Source organism: Chamaea fasciata, unplaced genomic scaffold (assembly GCF_029207755.1).
Source record: "Chamaea fasciata isolate MVZ Bird 193981 ecotype frontalis unplaced genomic scaffold, bChaFas1.0.hap1 SCAF_2, whole genome shotgun sequence".
NCBI classification, from domain to species: Eukaryota; Metazoa; Chordata; class Aves; order Passeriformes; family Sylviidae; genus Chamaea; species Chamaea fasciata.
In genome coordinates, this window is record NW_027094087.1 from 29929377 (window position 1) to 29942070 (window position 12694).

Genomic DNA, 12694 nt, shown 5'->3' on the forward strand with positions numbered 1-12694 from the left:
ATTTTGGATTCCAATTTTGGGAGTCAGGATGCCATCAGGGCCTTCAGTTCTCTCCTGCATCTGTTGGGACAGCTCAGTTTAACATCTGTGAACTGCAGCTCTGGAAAATGGAAGCGTCTGTTAAAAACACTGACACAAGATGTAAATCCATATAGAAGAAAAAATCAGTTTTATCAGAGAAGACTTGGCCTGGGGAAGAGCTGGTCTAAGCAAACCATGGTCTGATCTGTACCATCTTGCAGTCCATGCCAAAAAAAGCATCTGTATCTTGGCTTTGCAAGACATGGCTCAGAAGCACAAGTCTCTCGAAGTTATAAGCTGAAAAGAAGACTCAAGAAAATCACCAGAAGAAGTCATATGCTGGCATCTCCCTGGTCTGACCGTGGTTTTCCTGATTGTTGTGGCCTGTAGAGCAGCTTTGGCATTTTGATAAATGTCATTGATTTTCCTAAATGCAGACTCCAAGCAAAGTATCTTTGAGAACATTCTATCAGTTTCTCTCATAACTAAGAGTATTTCTATTTAGGTATTGACTGTTACTGTAAGAGGCTCTGAGTCAAGAGTGGAAGTGCCTTAGAAGAAATGCTCTGCTATAGTCAGTCCCGTATTTGTGAACTTCATAATGAGTGAAATTTTATTGCTTTACTGATGCTGCAGGTAAACTTAAACATCATGGTACATCCTTTCAGCTCTGGGATCGCCGAATCATTGGAACTTTGGCTATGGTTGGTTAAGAAAAATTATTAGCTACAGACGGTTTCATCTTTTGTTGTCCTATTTCAGCCCTGGTTAGTCCCAGGGCAGGAATATTTTAGCTGTTAAGGAGGGAAGGTGATTTGCAATCAATACACGCATTGGCATTAACAGTTCACAAAAGAGAACTAACTCTAATCGCAGAAAGATCAGAGCTGGTCTACATTTGCACCACTTGCTTGTGATGTACTTCTCTTGAGAAACACCAGTTGCACATTGATTTTTCTACACAGAATGTGATGAAAGATGGGCAAGGATGCTCTGCTTGTCACATTTCAGCTCTTTCCTCCATACAGTGCTTTCAGGTGTGCTTCAGATGTTCAGAAATGCCATCAGGGATCTCTGGTCTTTGTGGTTTGCTGCGCACATTGAACCCTACAGTCTGGGATCCCAAGGAGTATCTGTCTGCAGGGATACCAGTTGGGGCTAGTAGGAAATTCCCCGTGAAATTCTTTGGGAATTTATAAAATCATAGAACGGCTTGACTCCGAAACAGAGCTTAAAGACTACGTAGTTTCATCCCCCCTACCACAGGCAGGGACACCTTCCACTAGCACAGGTTGCCCAGAGCCCCATCCAGCCTGGACTTGAACATCTCCTGGAATGTGGGAAATGCCCTGAACTTATTCATTTGCACCATACAAAAGAAGTACTAAAGACCACCATTCTGGCCACATCTCCTATGGTTTTGCAGTGGTTTAAGTGACAAAACTAGGAGTAATTCAATGGTGATTTGGGTTTGGTTGTTTCTGGGGGAATACTACAATGACCTACTAAAAATTTTTATTGAGTGTCCATTTTTAATCAAAACTCTTGATGTTTTGGGATGGTAACAGAGGAAGGTTAATTTAAGCTGATGACATCATTCTTTGAGGCAGCTGACCTCCCTGTTGCTCCTTGGTGAGGCACATAAATGTCTCTGAGGGCACATGAGGGTGCACCACAGCCTGAGGAGGTTTGGTCTGCACAGTTGATAGGGCTGCGAGGGGATTCAGTTGCCTCTAAATTCCAGCACCTTTGTTTGCTTAGCTGGATCTGGACTACATTGATGGTGTTATTTAGAGGCTGAACTAGAGCAAATGAAAACAACAACAGCCTTTTGAGGTGGTATCAGGTGTCTCACAAATCCGTGTGGTGCCGGGTGACATGACACAAGACCTGTTCACTCCTGTGCCCTAAGGGAGTGGCAGCTATAGGACAGCAGGAAAGCCCATCCAGCGTCTCACATAGCACTGGATGGTTGTACCAGGGCAGCAACTGTATTTCTGTTCCCTGCTTTGGGAGCTGAGATGTACCTCTCACACGCAAACACCTAATGCAGACAACCTAAATGTAGGTACCTTAATTTCAGACTCAATCCAACCATTTTATAGCCTTTTCTTCAGTGTGTTTTCTACCTCAGGATATTTTAATAAACATTTTGCTACATATCTTAAAAAATTCGAGGAAGACAGGTTGTTCCTGTGCTCCTTAGAATCTCCATATTTAGGTGATGGACGGCAATGACCCAAAAATGTCACATCAAGTATTACTAAATAAAATGTAACATATTTATTTAAGCAAAAAAAGCTCTAACAAACAAAACAAAGCAAAACAAATTGAAACAGTCATATCATCTGCAAAAGAATTTCACTTTAACATATCTGAACAGTGTATGTAAGTAGAGGAAAAGTCATTTTTTTAAGTCAAAACAATCCAAACTTCAGTTTTTAAAGGCAAGATATGAAGGTGGTGGCATTGATACCCATGCCAACAAGTCCTGCTAAGGATCATGAGGCTTTCACATACACCAGACGGGCATAACCAGGTATTATATCCATAGCTTGTTGCAGGAAGAATTTTGCAATTCAGTCTGACTGATGACCCAAACACATGGAAACAGTCATGGAGGTTGGAGAATGGCTGAAGACACTGTATGGCTTCTGAGTTGGGCACCTGGACCTCCCTTTCACTCCAGAGCAGGAAGCACCACAGCTGAGCTATACATCCATAGCTGCCAAACCAGACACCCTGGAAACACAGATAATTTGGATATCATACCTATTTCTGGGTTTCCTTGGTTTTTTGTCTGTTTTTCCCAGATGAGCAATATTGCCTCTGTGAGCAGAAAGTGTAAGGATTTCTGTGAACAACAGGAAACTCATGCCTGAGAGGATCATCACAGCAACATTTACTGCAGCCTGCAGTGATCTCTGCCTGGCTGTGATTTTCTATTATGCACCAAAATGAGTTGCAGGGAAGGGAAAATATAAATTTTGCCAATATGGTGTCTGTAACGAGGCCTCAGCTTCTGAAGCAGTTATGAAGGTGAAAGCTGGAAACATAGAGGAGGGAAACAGAAATAAGCAAAAGAACACACTGGGCCATATGGGAGGAGTTGGATTGGTAAGAAGTTGAAGCAGTTGATGTGGGGTGCGTAGTCTGATCACTGGTGGCATTTGGGTCCCTCATGGATTTGCACAGGGTCACCAGCTGGTTACACACTGAAGCAGATGGACCACGTGATTATCTAGAAAAGGCACAACAGAGTCACTGCTGGATGTGAAAGTCTATAGCAATGCGGAAGGGCAGCAGCGATCATGAATTACTTATTGAAAAGATGACTAATGCACTAAAGCCCAAGGGAAATATGGGTGACACTGGAGTTAAATTTGATCCTGAGAAGTTAAAAGGCAAGTCTTTGAGAGAGACAGAGGAGGAAATGCTTGGGGAGCATTTCAGGCCATTACTGCAGAACGATAAAAAATTCTCAGTAGAGACCAGATGGGAAATATTTAAGGAAGCAATAGAGAACACAGTAGGGAACTTATTGGGAGGCCTAAGCAAACAAGGAGGAGCTGGACAAACATCAAAACAAAAGCATTAGAGGGAAAATGCAAACAGAGCCAAGGATTATGGGAGAGTGGAAACAAAAGCACAAAACAAAGAAGAGGAAAATTTCCAAAGGGAAGTAAATCTCTTTAGGTTATAGAGGAGCACCAGGAAAACAAGGTGTGAAAATGGGATGGAAGAAGTTTGTGTTTGATGTGAACAGTGTGCCTGTGCTAAGAGCACCAAGAGGAATCCTGATGGCCCAAGAAAACATGTAAGAGAGAAGGTGGAGCCATGGAAAGAGCAATTGGCTAAACAATCTTATCATCAGCCCTGGAGGGATTTAAAAGATGTGTATATGTGGCTTTTAGGGATATGGTTTAGTGGTAAGCTTGGCAGTGTTGGGTTAAGTTGGCCTCAATCATCTTAGAGCTCTTTTCCAGCTGAAGGATTCTATGATCTACCTGGATACAGCCACCCCTGACCAAGATCAAGATTTTGGCTTGTAAGACAAAAAAAGGCATCAATTCTGAGCCGATGACATAGAAAGGACTGTACAGCAGCCCTTCCATCCTTTTAGCAACATATGTTGCCACAGAACTGTTAGAGATCACCCCACAACTAAGGAAAAGAGGAGGGTTCAAAACTAATGCATGTTACTGCCACCAGTGAAATTATAAAGACATACATTAAAGCACAGTGAGGAAAATCCAATGGAAGCAATTGAGGAATGGTTAAAGAAAATTGCATAGGGAGCAAGCAGTGAAAAACGCTGGAGTGTGGGAAAGGATTAGATTAAATATCCATTCTCTGACTATGAGTACAAAAAGAGTAAAGGGTGGTGATTAAAGGTGCTTTTGACGATCTTTATTTTGAGAGATGCACCATGGAAAGTAAGAAAATCAGCCATTTTCCAGCTAAAAGCATTGTAACTACAGTTGCTCTGTGGAACAGTAAGAGTAGGGAGGAAGTTAAGTAACGGCCTCAAGTCAGAAGGCTGCTAACGTTTCCTCATCTTCCCACACTGTGTAGCAACAACCCGAACTGAGATGAATCTCATGACAATGGGTGTTATACCATTAAGATCCTTATCTGATGCAAGTGACACCAAGCAATTACACAAGTTTGCAATAATCGCTGAAGTGACTGCTGCAGGAATAAGGACAGCAGTTGGAGACAGGAAAATGTAGGAAGAAAACGAAAAGATTAACTTGAATTTCTCAGGCAGTACATGCAAGCCTGAGATCTTCCTCCAGAATAGGTTTTTAAAGACATGTTTCTTTGGTAATGCTGCTATGCAGAAAATCACAGGCTCAGAGACTAAGGTGTCTTCATGGAGATATATCAGTCTGAGACATGTACAGCACTGCCCTGGGCAGCTGGATCACCTGCCCTCAGATAAGCATGTATCAAACAGGAGGAACCATGGATCTCTTTGGGCAAAAGCAGATGCAGAGCAGAGCCATTTTAAGATTAACAAAGGAAAAAAGGGAGAAGACTCAGGTCAAAAGAAGAGAAGGACCAAGGAGAAAATTGGAACAGCTTTAAGAAACCTTGGTCTCGCCTAAACACTCATTCATCCAAATAATGCCTAAAAAATCAACAATTTGGACAACAGAGTCCAGTAGCCTCACCAAAGCACTCAGTGGCAGAAGGTTGTAGGCAGACTCCACAGAAAATCACTGTATTATTCAGGGGAAAAGATAATCTGTCAAGACACCCAGCTTTGTTGGCAATACATCCTTGTCACAGCTGGCACAGATAAACGTGGTTTTAGATTAGAAGGAATAATAATCACAAGCCCCACCTGCACAGCAAAGTGGCACTTCAGGTGTTTATAAGTTATCCAGAGTGCTGCTTCCTGGAAATGTGCCTCCCAGTAAAACAGAACTGCCTTATATTCCTTGGCTTTTATCTTGGGATAAGTCAGACACTTCCACTACTGCCAGAAGGGAAAAGCAGCTTTTCTCTCCCGTGGAGTCCACTCTTCGCTGTACAGCTCCCTGGAACATTCTGAGTCATCAGTATGTTTCAGAGGAAACCAGGGGGCTTCGGGTTTGGAATTTGGGATTTGAGATTTGGGTAGAGAGTGATCTGGGGAGCTTTGCTGCAGGCAGGAGGGCAGAGAAAGAGTAAAAGGAAGTGAAGGGTGGAGATGAAACTGACCAAAAAGGTAGGCTTTTGCCCACAGATATGAAATACAGTAATCCTCAAAAAAACAGCAAAACCTTCTGGGCCATTATATCTATACCTTGCTAGCTTAATCCCACACCTTGAGACATAAAACATCACATTTCCAGCTGCGAAACCTTTCTGCCCCATCATATCCAGTCGTGTGTAACTATGTCTTGTGTTACAGAGGCAGCTTTCATCCTTCCATTGCCAGTGTTTACATCCCCATGTGTTTAGGCAGAGCAGCTGTGTCTTCATTCAGCTTCTGTCTGGCAAGAAAAGTCAAGCAAGATTCACACCTTTGACCTACACATTTACCTCTTGAGAGGGAGTGGATGAATAAAAGGGAGGCAACACACTAAGCTCAGGGAGGGAAAACAAGAGTACCATTGTTTGAAACCAGCTTCTCATTGCTGGACTTCCTCAGATTGCACTTGTCAAGGTTCGTGTTAAGCCAGGATGACGTCAGGGGCTTCAGCAAACTCTTCCCCTCTCTGCATCCTCTTCAAATCCAAAGATGTGTGTACCTGTTCCTGCTCTTCACAGAAGGCACCATTACTTATTAATCCAGCTATCATCTCAGTGGAGGCTTCTTATCTCTTGCAGTAGAAATAAAGTCTACTTGTTGATAAGGGACTGCAAGGCTGGAGAAAGGGCTCTGGTAGCAGCTAATGCCACCCCACACATCCTTCTGTGAGGGAGACCAGCTTCTGAATTTATCATTAAATCTTGGGCATTCTCTGAAGCTCACTCTTTGTAATATCTTAGAATCATAAAATGGGGTGGGTTGGAAGGCACCTTTAAGACCATCTTGCTTCAACCCACCTGCCATGTGGGGACACCTTCCACTGCACCAGGTTGCTCCAATCCCCATGGCATTTTTGCCATAAACATTTTCAGGGGATGGGGTATCCACATCTTCTCTGGGCAGCCTGTGCCAGCGCCTCACCACCCCCACCATAACAAATTTCTTATATAACGAATATCTAATCTAAACCCATCCTCGTTCAGTTTAAGGATGACGTAAATCTTCTAAGCATTGCTGACAACTGTCTGCTGGTTTCATTACGACCCCATCCTTAGGATCACAAGGTTTCTGGTATTGATGAGCATACATTTTGGAGCATGAACAAACAGCCAATGGATCAATGTTTGCTGGGACAAACTTGCTGAGATGAAAGATTGGCTTCATTTGTTAAACTTTAATGACTGACCTGCCTGGCAAAGCCAAGAATGCAATAACTCCCATTTCTCTAGCAAGTCTAGCTATTGGGTAATTACACTTTAAGCTCAATGAACATTGTTTCTTTAAAAGCATTTCCTTGCCACTCAGTTAAAAGTACCTGTAATTAAACCTCAGTGGAATACATCACACATTCAAGGTCTGAGGTTTGAATGACAGTTTCCCGCAGCAGCTTCTTCCCTCGTGGAGATGCCAGCTCGTGGAGTCAGCATTTGTTTGTCCTTTGGGGAACTGGGCAATGAGAGGAGACTGCAGCCTAAACAGAGTATCTATTAAAGCAGGAAAAGATGCATATGTCATCTTGTCTGAGATACATACCATGCTCGGTTACCATGGCAATGGACATCATAGGTAGCTTCAAGGGAGGGAAAGAGTGATTAGCAGACAGATAAGGGGGAAGACTAAGCTGTGCCCTCTCTAGTCAGAGTATTTTCATTAGGATTACAAGAAGCAGGATCTAGATATTAGACAGTAGGTGTTTGCATTCTTGTCCTAATCTACCTTTAAAAGTATCAGTGACAAGGGCATCCCTTGCTTCTCTCAGCAGGCAATTCCACCAGATGAAAGATTTTCACAGTATCTGGCCTCCTGTTGTCTTTATTTCCCACTCTATAGTGCTTAATCTTCTCAATTGACAAGCTGAAGCGTGCCAAATCAATATTTTCTTTTGAAATTGGACTGTTCAAAGGCTAACTTCATTGAGTAATGATTTTGTGCTTTGGGCTAAAAACTTGCTTCGAAGGCTTCGGTGCACAGGTGAATTTTTCTTTTCAAATTAAAAGAAAAAAAAATCCTCATCATTTTAGCTGAGACTAGAGAAAAGTAGAAGAATACAAAAAATGCTGCCTTTTATTTGGAATGGAGTTATTTTGGTCCTTTAGCCTGGTTTGTGAACAAAATGATGCCTATGTGGTCTTTTACCTAGCATTTAAACATCAACATTTTTAAGCATGTTGGCCGTTATCACCCACTCTCTGAAAATGGTCTTTGCCACTCTCTGGGGGTTGGAAATTCCTACAAGCTTCATTAATATCATCAACCAGGGAAAAGGAGAATTCAAGGCAAATTAAAGGAGAATTAAATGCAAATTAATCTATCTAATGGGTCCCTTAATGAAAAGGCAATTTTTTCTTCACCCTGCAAGGCAGCAGCCAAGTAATTAGCCAGAAAATCCCTACTGGTCCACCAGCCAGTACCCAGGGCCCTACCAGCATGGCTGTAGGTTGCCCTTTCCTGACCAAAACTGTAGGGGACACCAGGAGAACTGCGGGATGCAAATGTTCATGGGACCAGGAAACCAAATTTCATTGCCCGCGCAGCAACACAAGTATGTCAACAGGTCTCTCCAACAACAGCATTTAAAAAATAAAATCATCTAAATCTCCTCTATTGCTTCCTTTTTATCCACAGTACATGTTGCTGCAGGGCTTGTTTCAGCAATGGATTGTACCTACACGTTTAACAAAGGCCATGGCTGTTTAGTGAAACCCATGATCCTCTATCAATGTGAAGTCAAGGGAGCTTTAACAAAATCAGAATATTATGTGAGTTTAAGAGGTTTCTGGGATGAAAGCTGGACTTTGGAGTCTTGAAGCAAAGAACTCCAAAGGTCTCTTCCAGCCTGAAGTTTTCTTTAAGTTTGAATCTTAAGGTCTGTGTCTGTAGTCTGTAAGAATTGCACAGAGCTCTTACCTTACTCCTCCTTGGATCTTACCTTGTCAGTGTAAATTAGCCTTATTTTAAAGACCAGAATTTCAGGGAATTTTCAAGTCTCTGGGTTTTTTTGGATAAAGGGCCTCAACCCATGCAGCAATACCATCTTTGGGGATGAGATGTCCAAAGCATCTTGCAGTATCAAGTAGGGTGTGAATACCCTGAATGCACTACTCAGAGTCTTTCAGTGTGGATTGGTGGATTAAATATGGGCCAGGCAGTCTGGCTTTGACTTCAAAAATTTCCACCTTCTCAAAGGGATTCTGATTCTATCCATTTTTAATGGGAAATACAGACAAAGAAACCTGAGTATTTAGGATCTAAAGACATGGAACTGAGTGAAAATCCCAACAGGGTGTTAGAAAGATGGAAACACCCTTTCTATTTACAGTTAAAGGTTGATTTCTGGATACCAAATTGAAGCATTCCCAAAAACTGAGAAGAAAAACAAAATAGAAAAATCCCTGTGCTTCCTTTCTTTCCTTCCTTGTGTGACCTTATGAGCCTTCATGACTCCAGGTAGCATTCGACACAGTTGAGGATGTGACCTTTCAGTAGCAGAATGAACTCAATCTACCAATACCATTGCAGAAACAGGTCTTGAAAGCATGACAGGGTTCTCCACTTGTTGGCCCCAGAGCTTAACCATGGATCATAGTAGAAAAATCTCAGGATACATTGATTTGAACCAAGCAAACCTAAATATTTATTAATTAAAGAGCTAAATATTGACTTCATGTCAAAGTGAAGTACATATCTGCAATGAGCGTCTCAACACTTATAAAAAAGAAACAAAAATTCCAGTGAGCAGCTTGCTAGGAAACAACCACCCACTTCCAGGAGCAGCTAATACAAGCAGATGGACAAAAGCCCACACTTCTCTTGGGTGGGCTATTTAGGCTCCACAATACCTGAAAAGAAGATGCTTGACCCCGTGTGGGAATAAAACTATCATAAGGGCCCAAGCCTCCTCCACTGTCCAAGGAGAAAGAAATCTAGTACAAGGGCATGCAGTGACAGGACGGGAGGGAATGGTTTTAAACTGAGAGAGGGTTGGTTTAGAGTAGATATTAGGAAGAAAATCTTTACTATGGTGAGGAAGTGGCACAGTTTGCCCAGAGAATCTGTAACTGTCCCATGCCTGAAAGTGTTTAGGGAGAGGGAGAGGGCTGATCTGCCCTTCTGATGCTGAATTTCAATGAAAATGCATAAAAGAAGGTCTCCTCAGCTCAAGGGAGTTGAAATCCATAGACCCCACTAGGCAAAACAGTCAAATACACCAGGCCTATGGAGCAACTGGGGTGAGGGGACAAGGGATAAATAGAGAGGAAGAGGGTCTCTTCTGGGATAAATAGAGAGGAAGAGGGTCTCTTCTGTACATCTTGGTCAAGCTGAGTCACCAGGCACTAAGGGGAGCAAAATTCATGAGTCCAGGCAGGAAGAATGAGTAAGAGGAACCTTGACACTTGCCAAAAGCCATGGAGCTTCCTCCAAGAGGAGCTGGCTTCTGTCTCTTTTCCCAAATATGTGTATTTTTCCTACTGGATCTCATTCAATACAGATATAATCAATGTGGTGAGCAAAGAGGTGACTGTTTTCCATACCAGTCCATTGGTCAATACAGACCAAGCAAGGTGACTGCAGTTAATCACTGATGAGGGGCTCACATCCACAGGATATGGTCCAGTGGCTAAGGGGGAGGATGGACTTACAGAAAAACCTATATTTTTGTCCAAGGGTGTATACACTTGAGTGTAATGTGTATCCAAGATTGCCATGCTCCTCTGAATGAAATAAAAACCACAGCTGCAAATGGTTGTTTGTTTAAGTAGTACTTGTTACAGGAGTTAAAAAAAAAAAATCTTTGCTTCTAATTCTGAGTTACTACAAGACACCTACAAGGATGGGAAACATTCCCAGAGCAGAGAGGTAGACCTGCCTGATTCATATTTTCCCACTGGGAACTGGTGATATTGTTTGCTGCTGTTGTTGTCAGTGTTTTGTTTAAACTTGCAATAACTGAACTCTTTCACAAATAATCCTGCTGGCTGATGCTGTGAGTTCTTCCTTCTGAGAAATCCCACCAATGGCAATCGAGCTTGGACAGCCTCCCAAGCCATTTCTTCCATCTCCACCACAAAGGAGAGAGTTCATGGGTAATCCCTTGCACAGCAGCAAGGAAAGTCTTCCTCCTCTGCAGGAGCACTCTCCTGTGGGGGAGAAGATCAGAGTTGGGGATTGCCAGCCACTGATCTGGCTGTGTGGCTTTTCCCAACAGTTTGGTGCATGAAAAACCTCCCTTCCTGGGATTGCATAGAGGAAGGGAAATGAGGTCTCAGGGAGGGGCTCAGAGATCATAGGGCAAAACTCCAACTCTAGCTCTTCTTACTAATCCAGTTTACGTCATCCTTATTCTCATTCTCATTTTAACTTATTTTCCCTGAAACATCTATTAGGATTCATTCAGGAGAAAGTCAGAGTGACTCAGACATCTTTCCTTTAGCTTAAGAATTCTCTGGATTTTAACAAGTCCAACCAACCCTGATGTTATCAGACACTGAGAAACAAAGAACTGAGCTGGTGTCTTCTGAGAACAGAAGATCTGAGGAAAGCTCAGCATGACCCTGGAAGAACCTAACTGGGAGAAGATGTCCTATGGTTCCCAGACCTGCTAGGGTTTCTGCACCAGCAATACAGGAGGGCTATTTGGAGAGAGAAAGCTGAAGTTCCATTTCCATCCTTCACCCTCCCCTGGTGGCCCAGGCAGTGAACTGTTTGAGACAGATGGGAAAATTGTCCAAACACAGTATGGCTGGCTTTGCGTGGGAAGGTTCACTCCATGGGGCTACACAATTCTGGGGAAACCTTGTTTTATCTTTAGAAAAATATACTCTCATGTGGCAAAGAAATAGAAATAGTGATGGTGGAAAATATGACCTTAAGACTAAACGTCCTCTAAAAATGGTGTTATCATGGTAGTTAACTCTTTGGTCTGCTGGAGAGTGCTGGAGGACCACAAAGATGCTCAGAGGGCTGGAGCACCTCTGCTGTGGAGACAGGCTGAGGGAGCACGGCTTGCTCAACCTGGAGAAGATTACAAGTAGACCTTAGAGCACTTCCCAGTGCAGAAAGGGGCTACAAGACAGTTGGAGAGGGACTTTTGACAAGGACTTGCAGTAATAGGACAAGGGGGAATGCCTTCAAACTGTCTGACAGGGGGCATGTTTAGATTAGAATTTAGGAAGAAATTGTTGTGAGGGTGGCAAGACCCTGGTACAGTTGTTTGAAGAAGCTAAGAATCAGATGGATGTATAACTAATTTTGTGTTAGCATCACATCAGCTCTAATCCCTATCCCCAGATCACCCAGTACTGCCAGCCCTCTCCTTGTCGTGACTTTGGTCAACTACATCAAACTGGGCAATTTATGTACATATATATATATATATAAAGTGTATACATAAGTGTAATATATCTACATATATATAATACATAGATATTATATAGTAGCTGGATCACAACCAAAGGAGTTAATTCCCAATTTCTTCACCTTTGAACTGGCATTTTGCTTTACTAAGGCAAACTTTGACATGGCAAAGGCCTAGAATGAGGTATGGAAAAAACGAAAAAAATGGAAAATTAAACAAGAGTTTCCAGCTTGACAACTTCCCCTACTCTGAGCTATAAAAACTGAACAGTGTAATGACCCTATTGAATGGATCCTTGCAAGACACTGTTCATGTCTGGAGATATCACCATGACATTTACATGGAAAATCATGGTCCAGTCTAGGGGGTTTTCCCATGGTTTTCCCCAAAAAGCGTTTAGCTCAGCTGAGTCCTGAGCAAACATTTCCTCTTCGTGGCTCCCTGGGGCTGCTCCTTGGCAGAGCTCTCACAGTCAGATGGTGATTCCCGAAAATCATCCCCTGAGACAGGGGAGAGTGAGCACACATCCTGGATAATCCACACTCGAAAATGCAGAGGGTGGAGAGGAACAACTA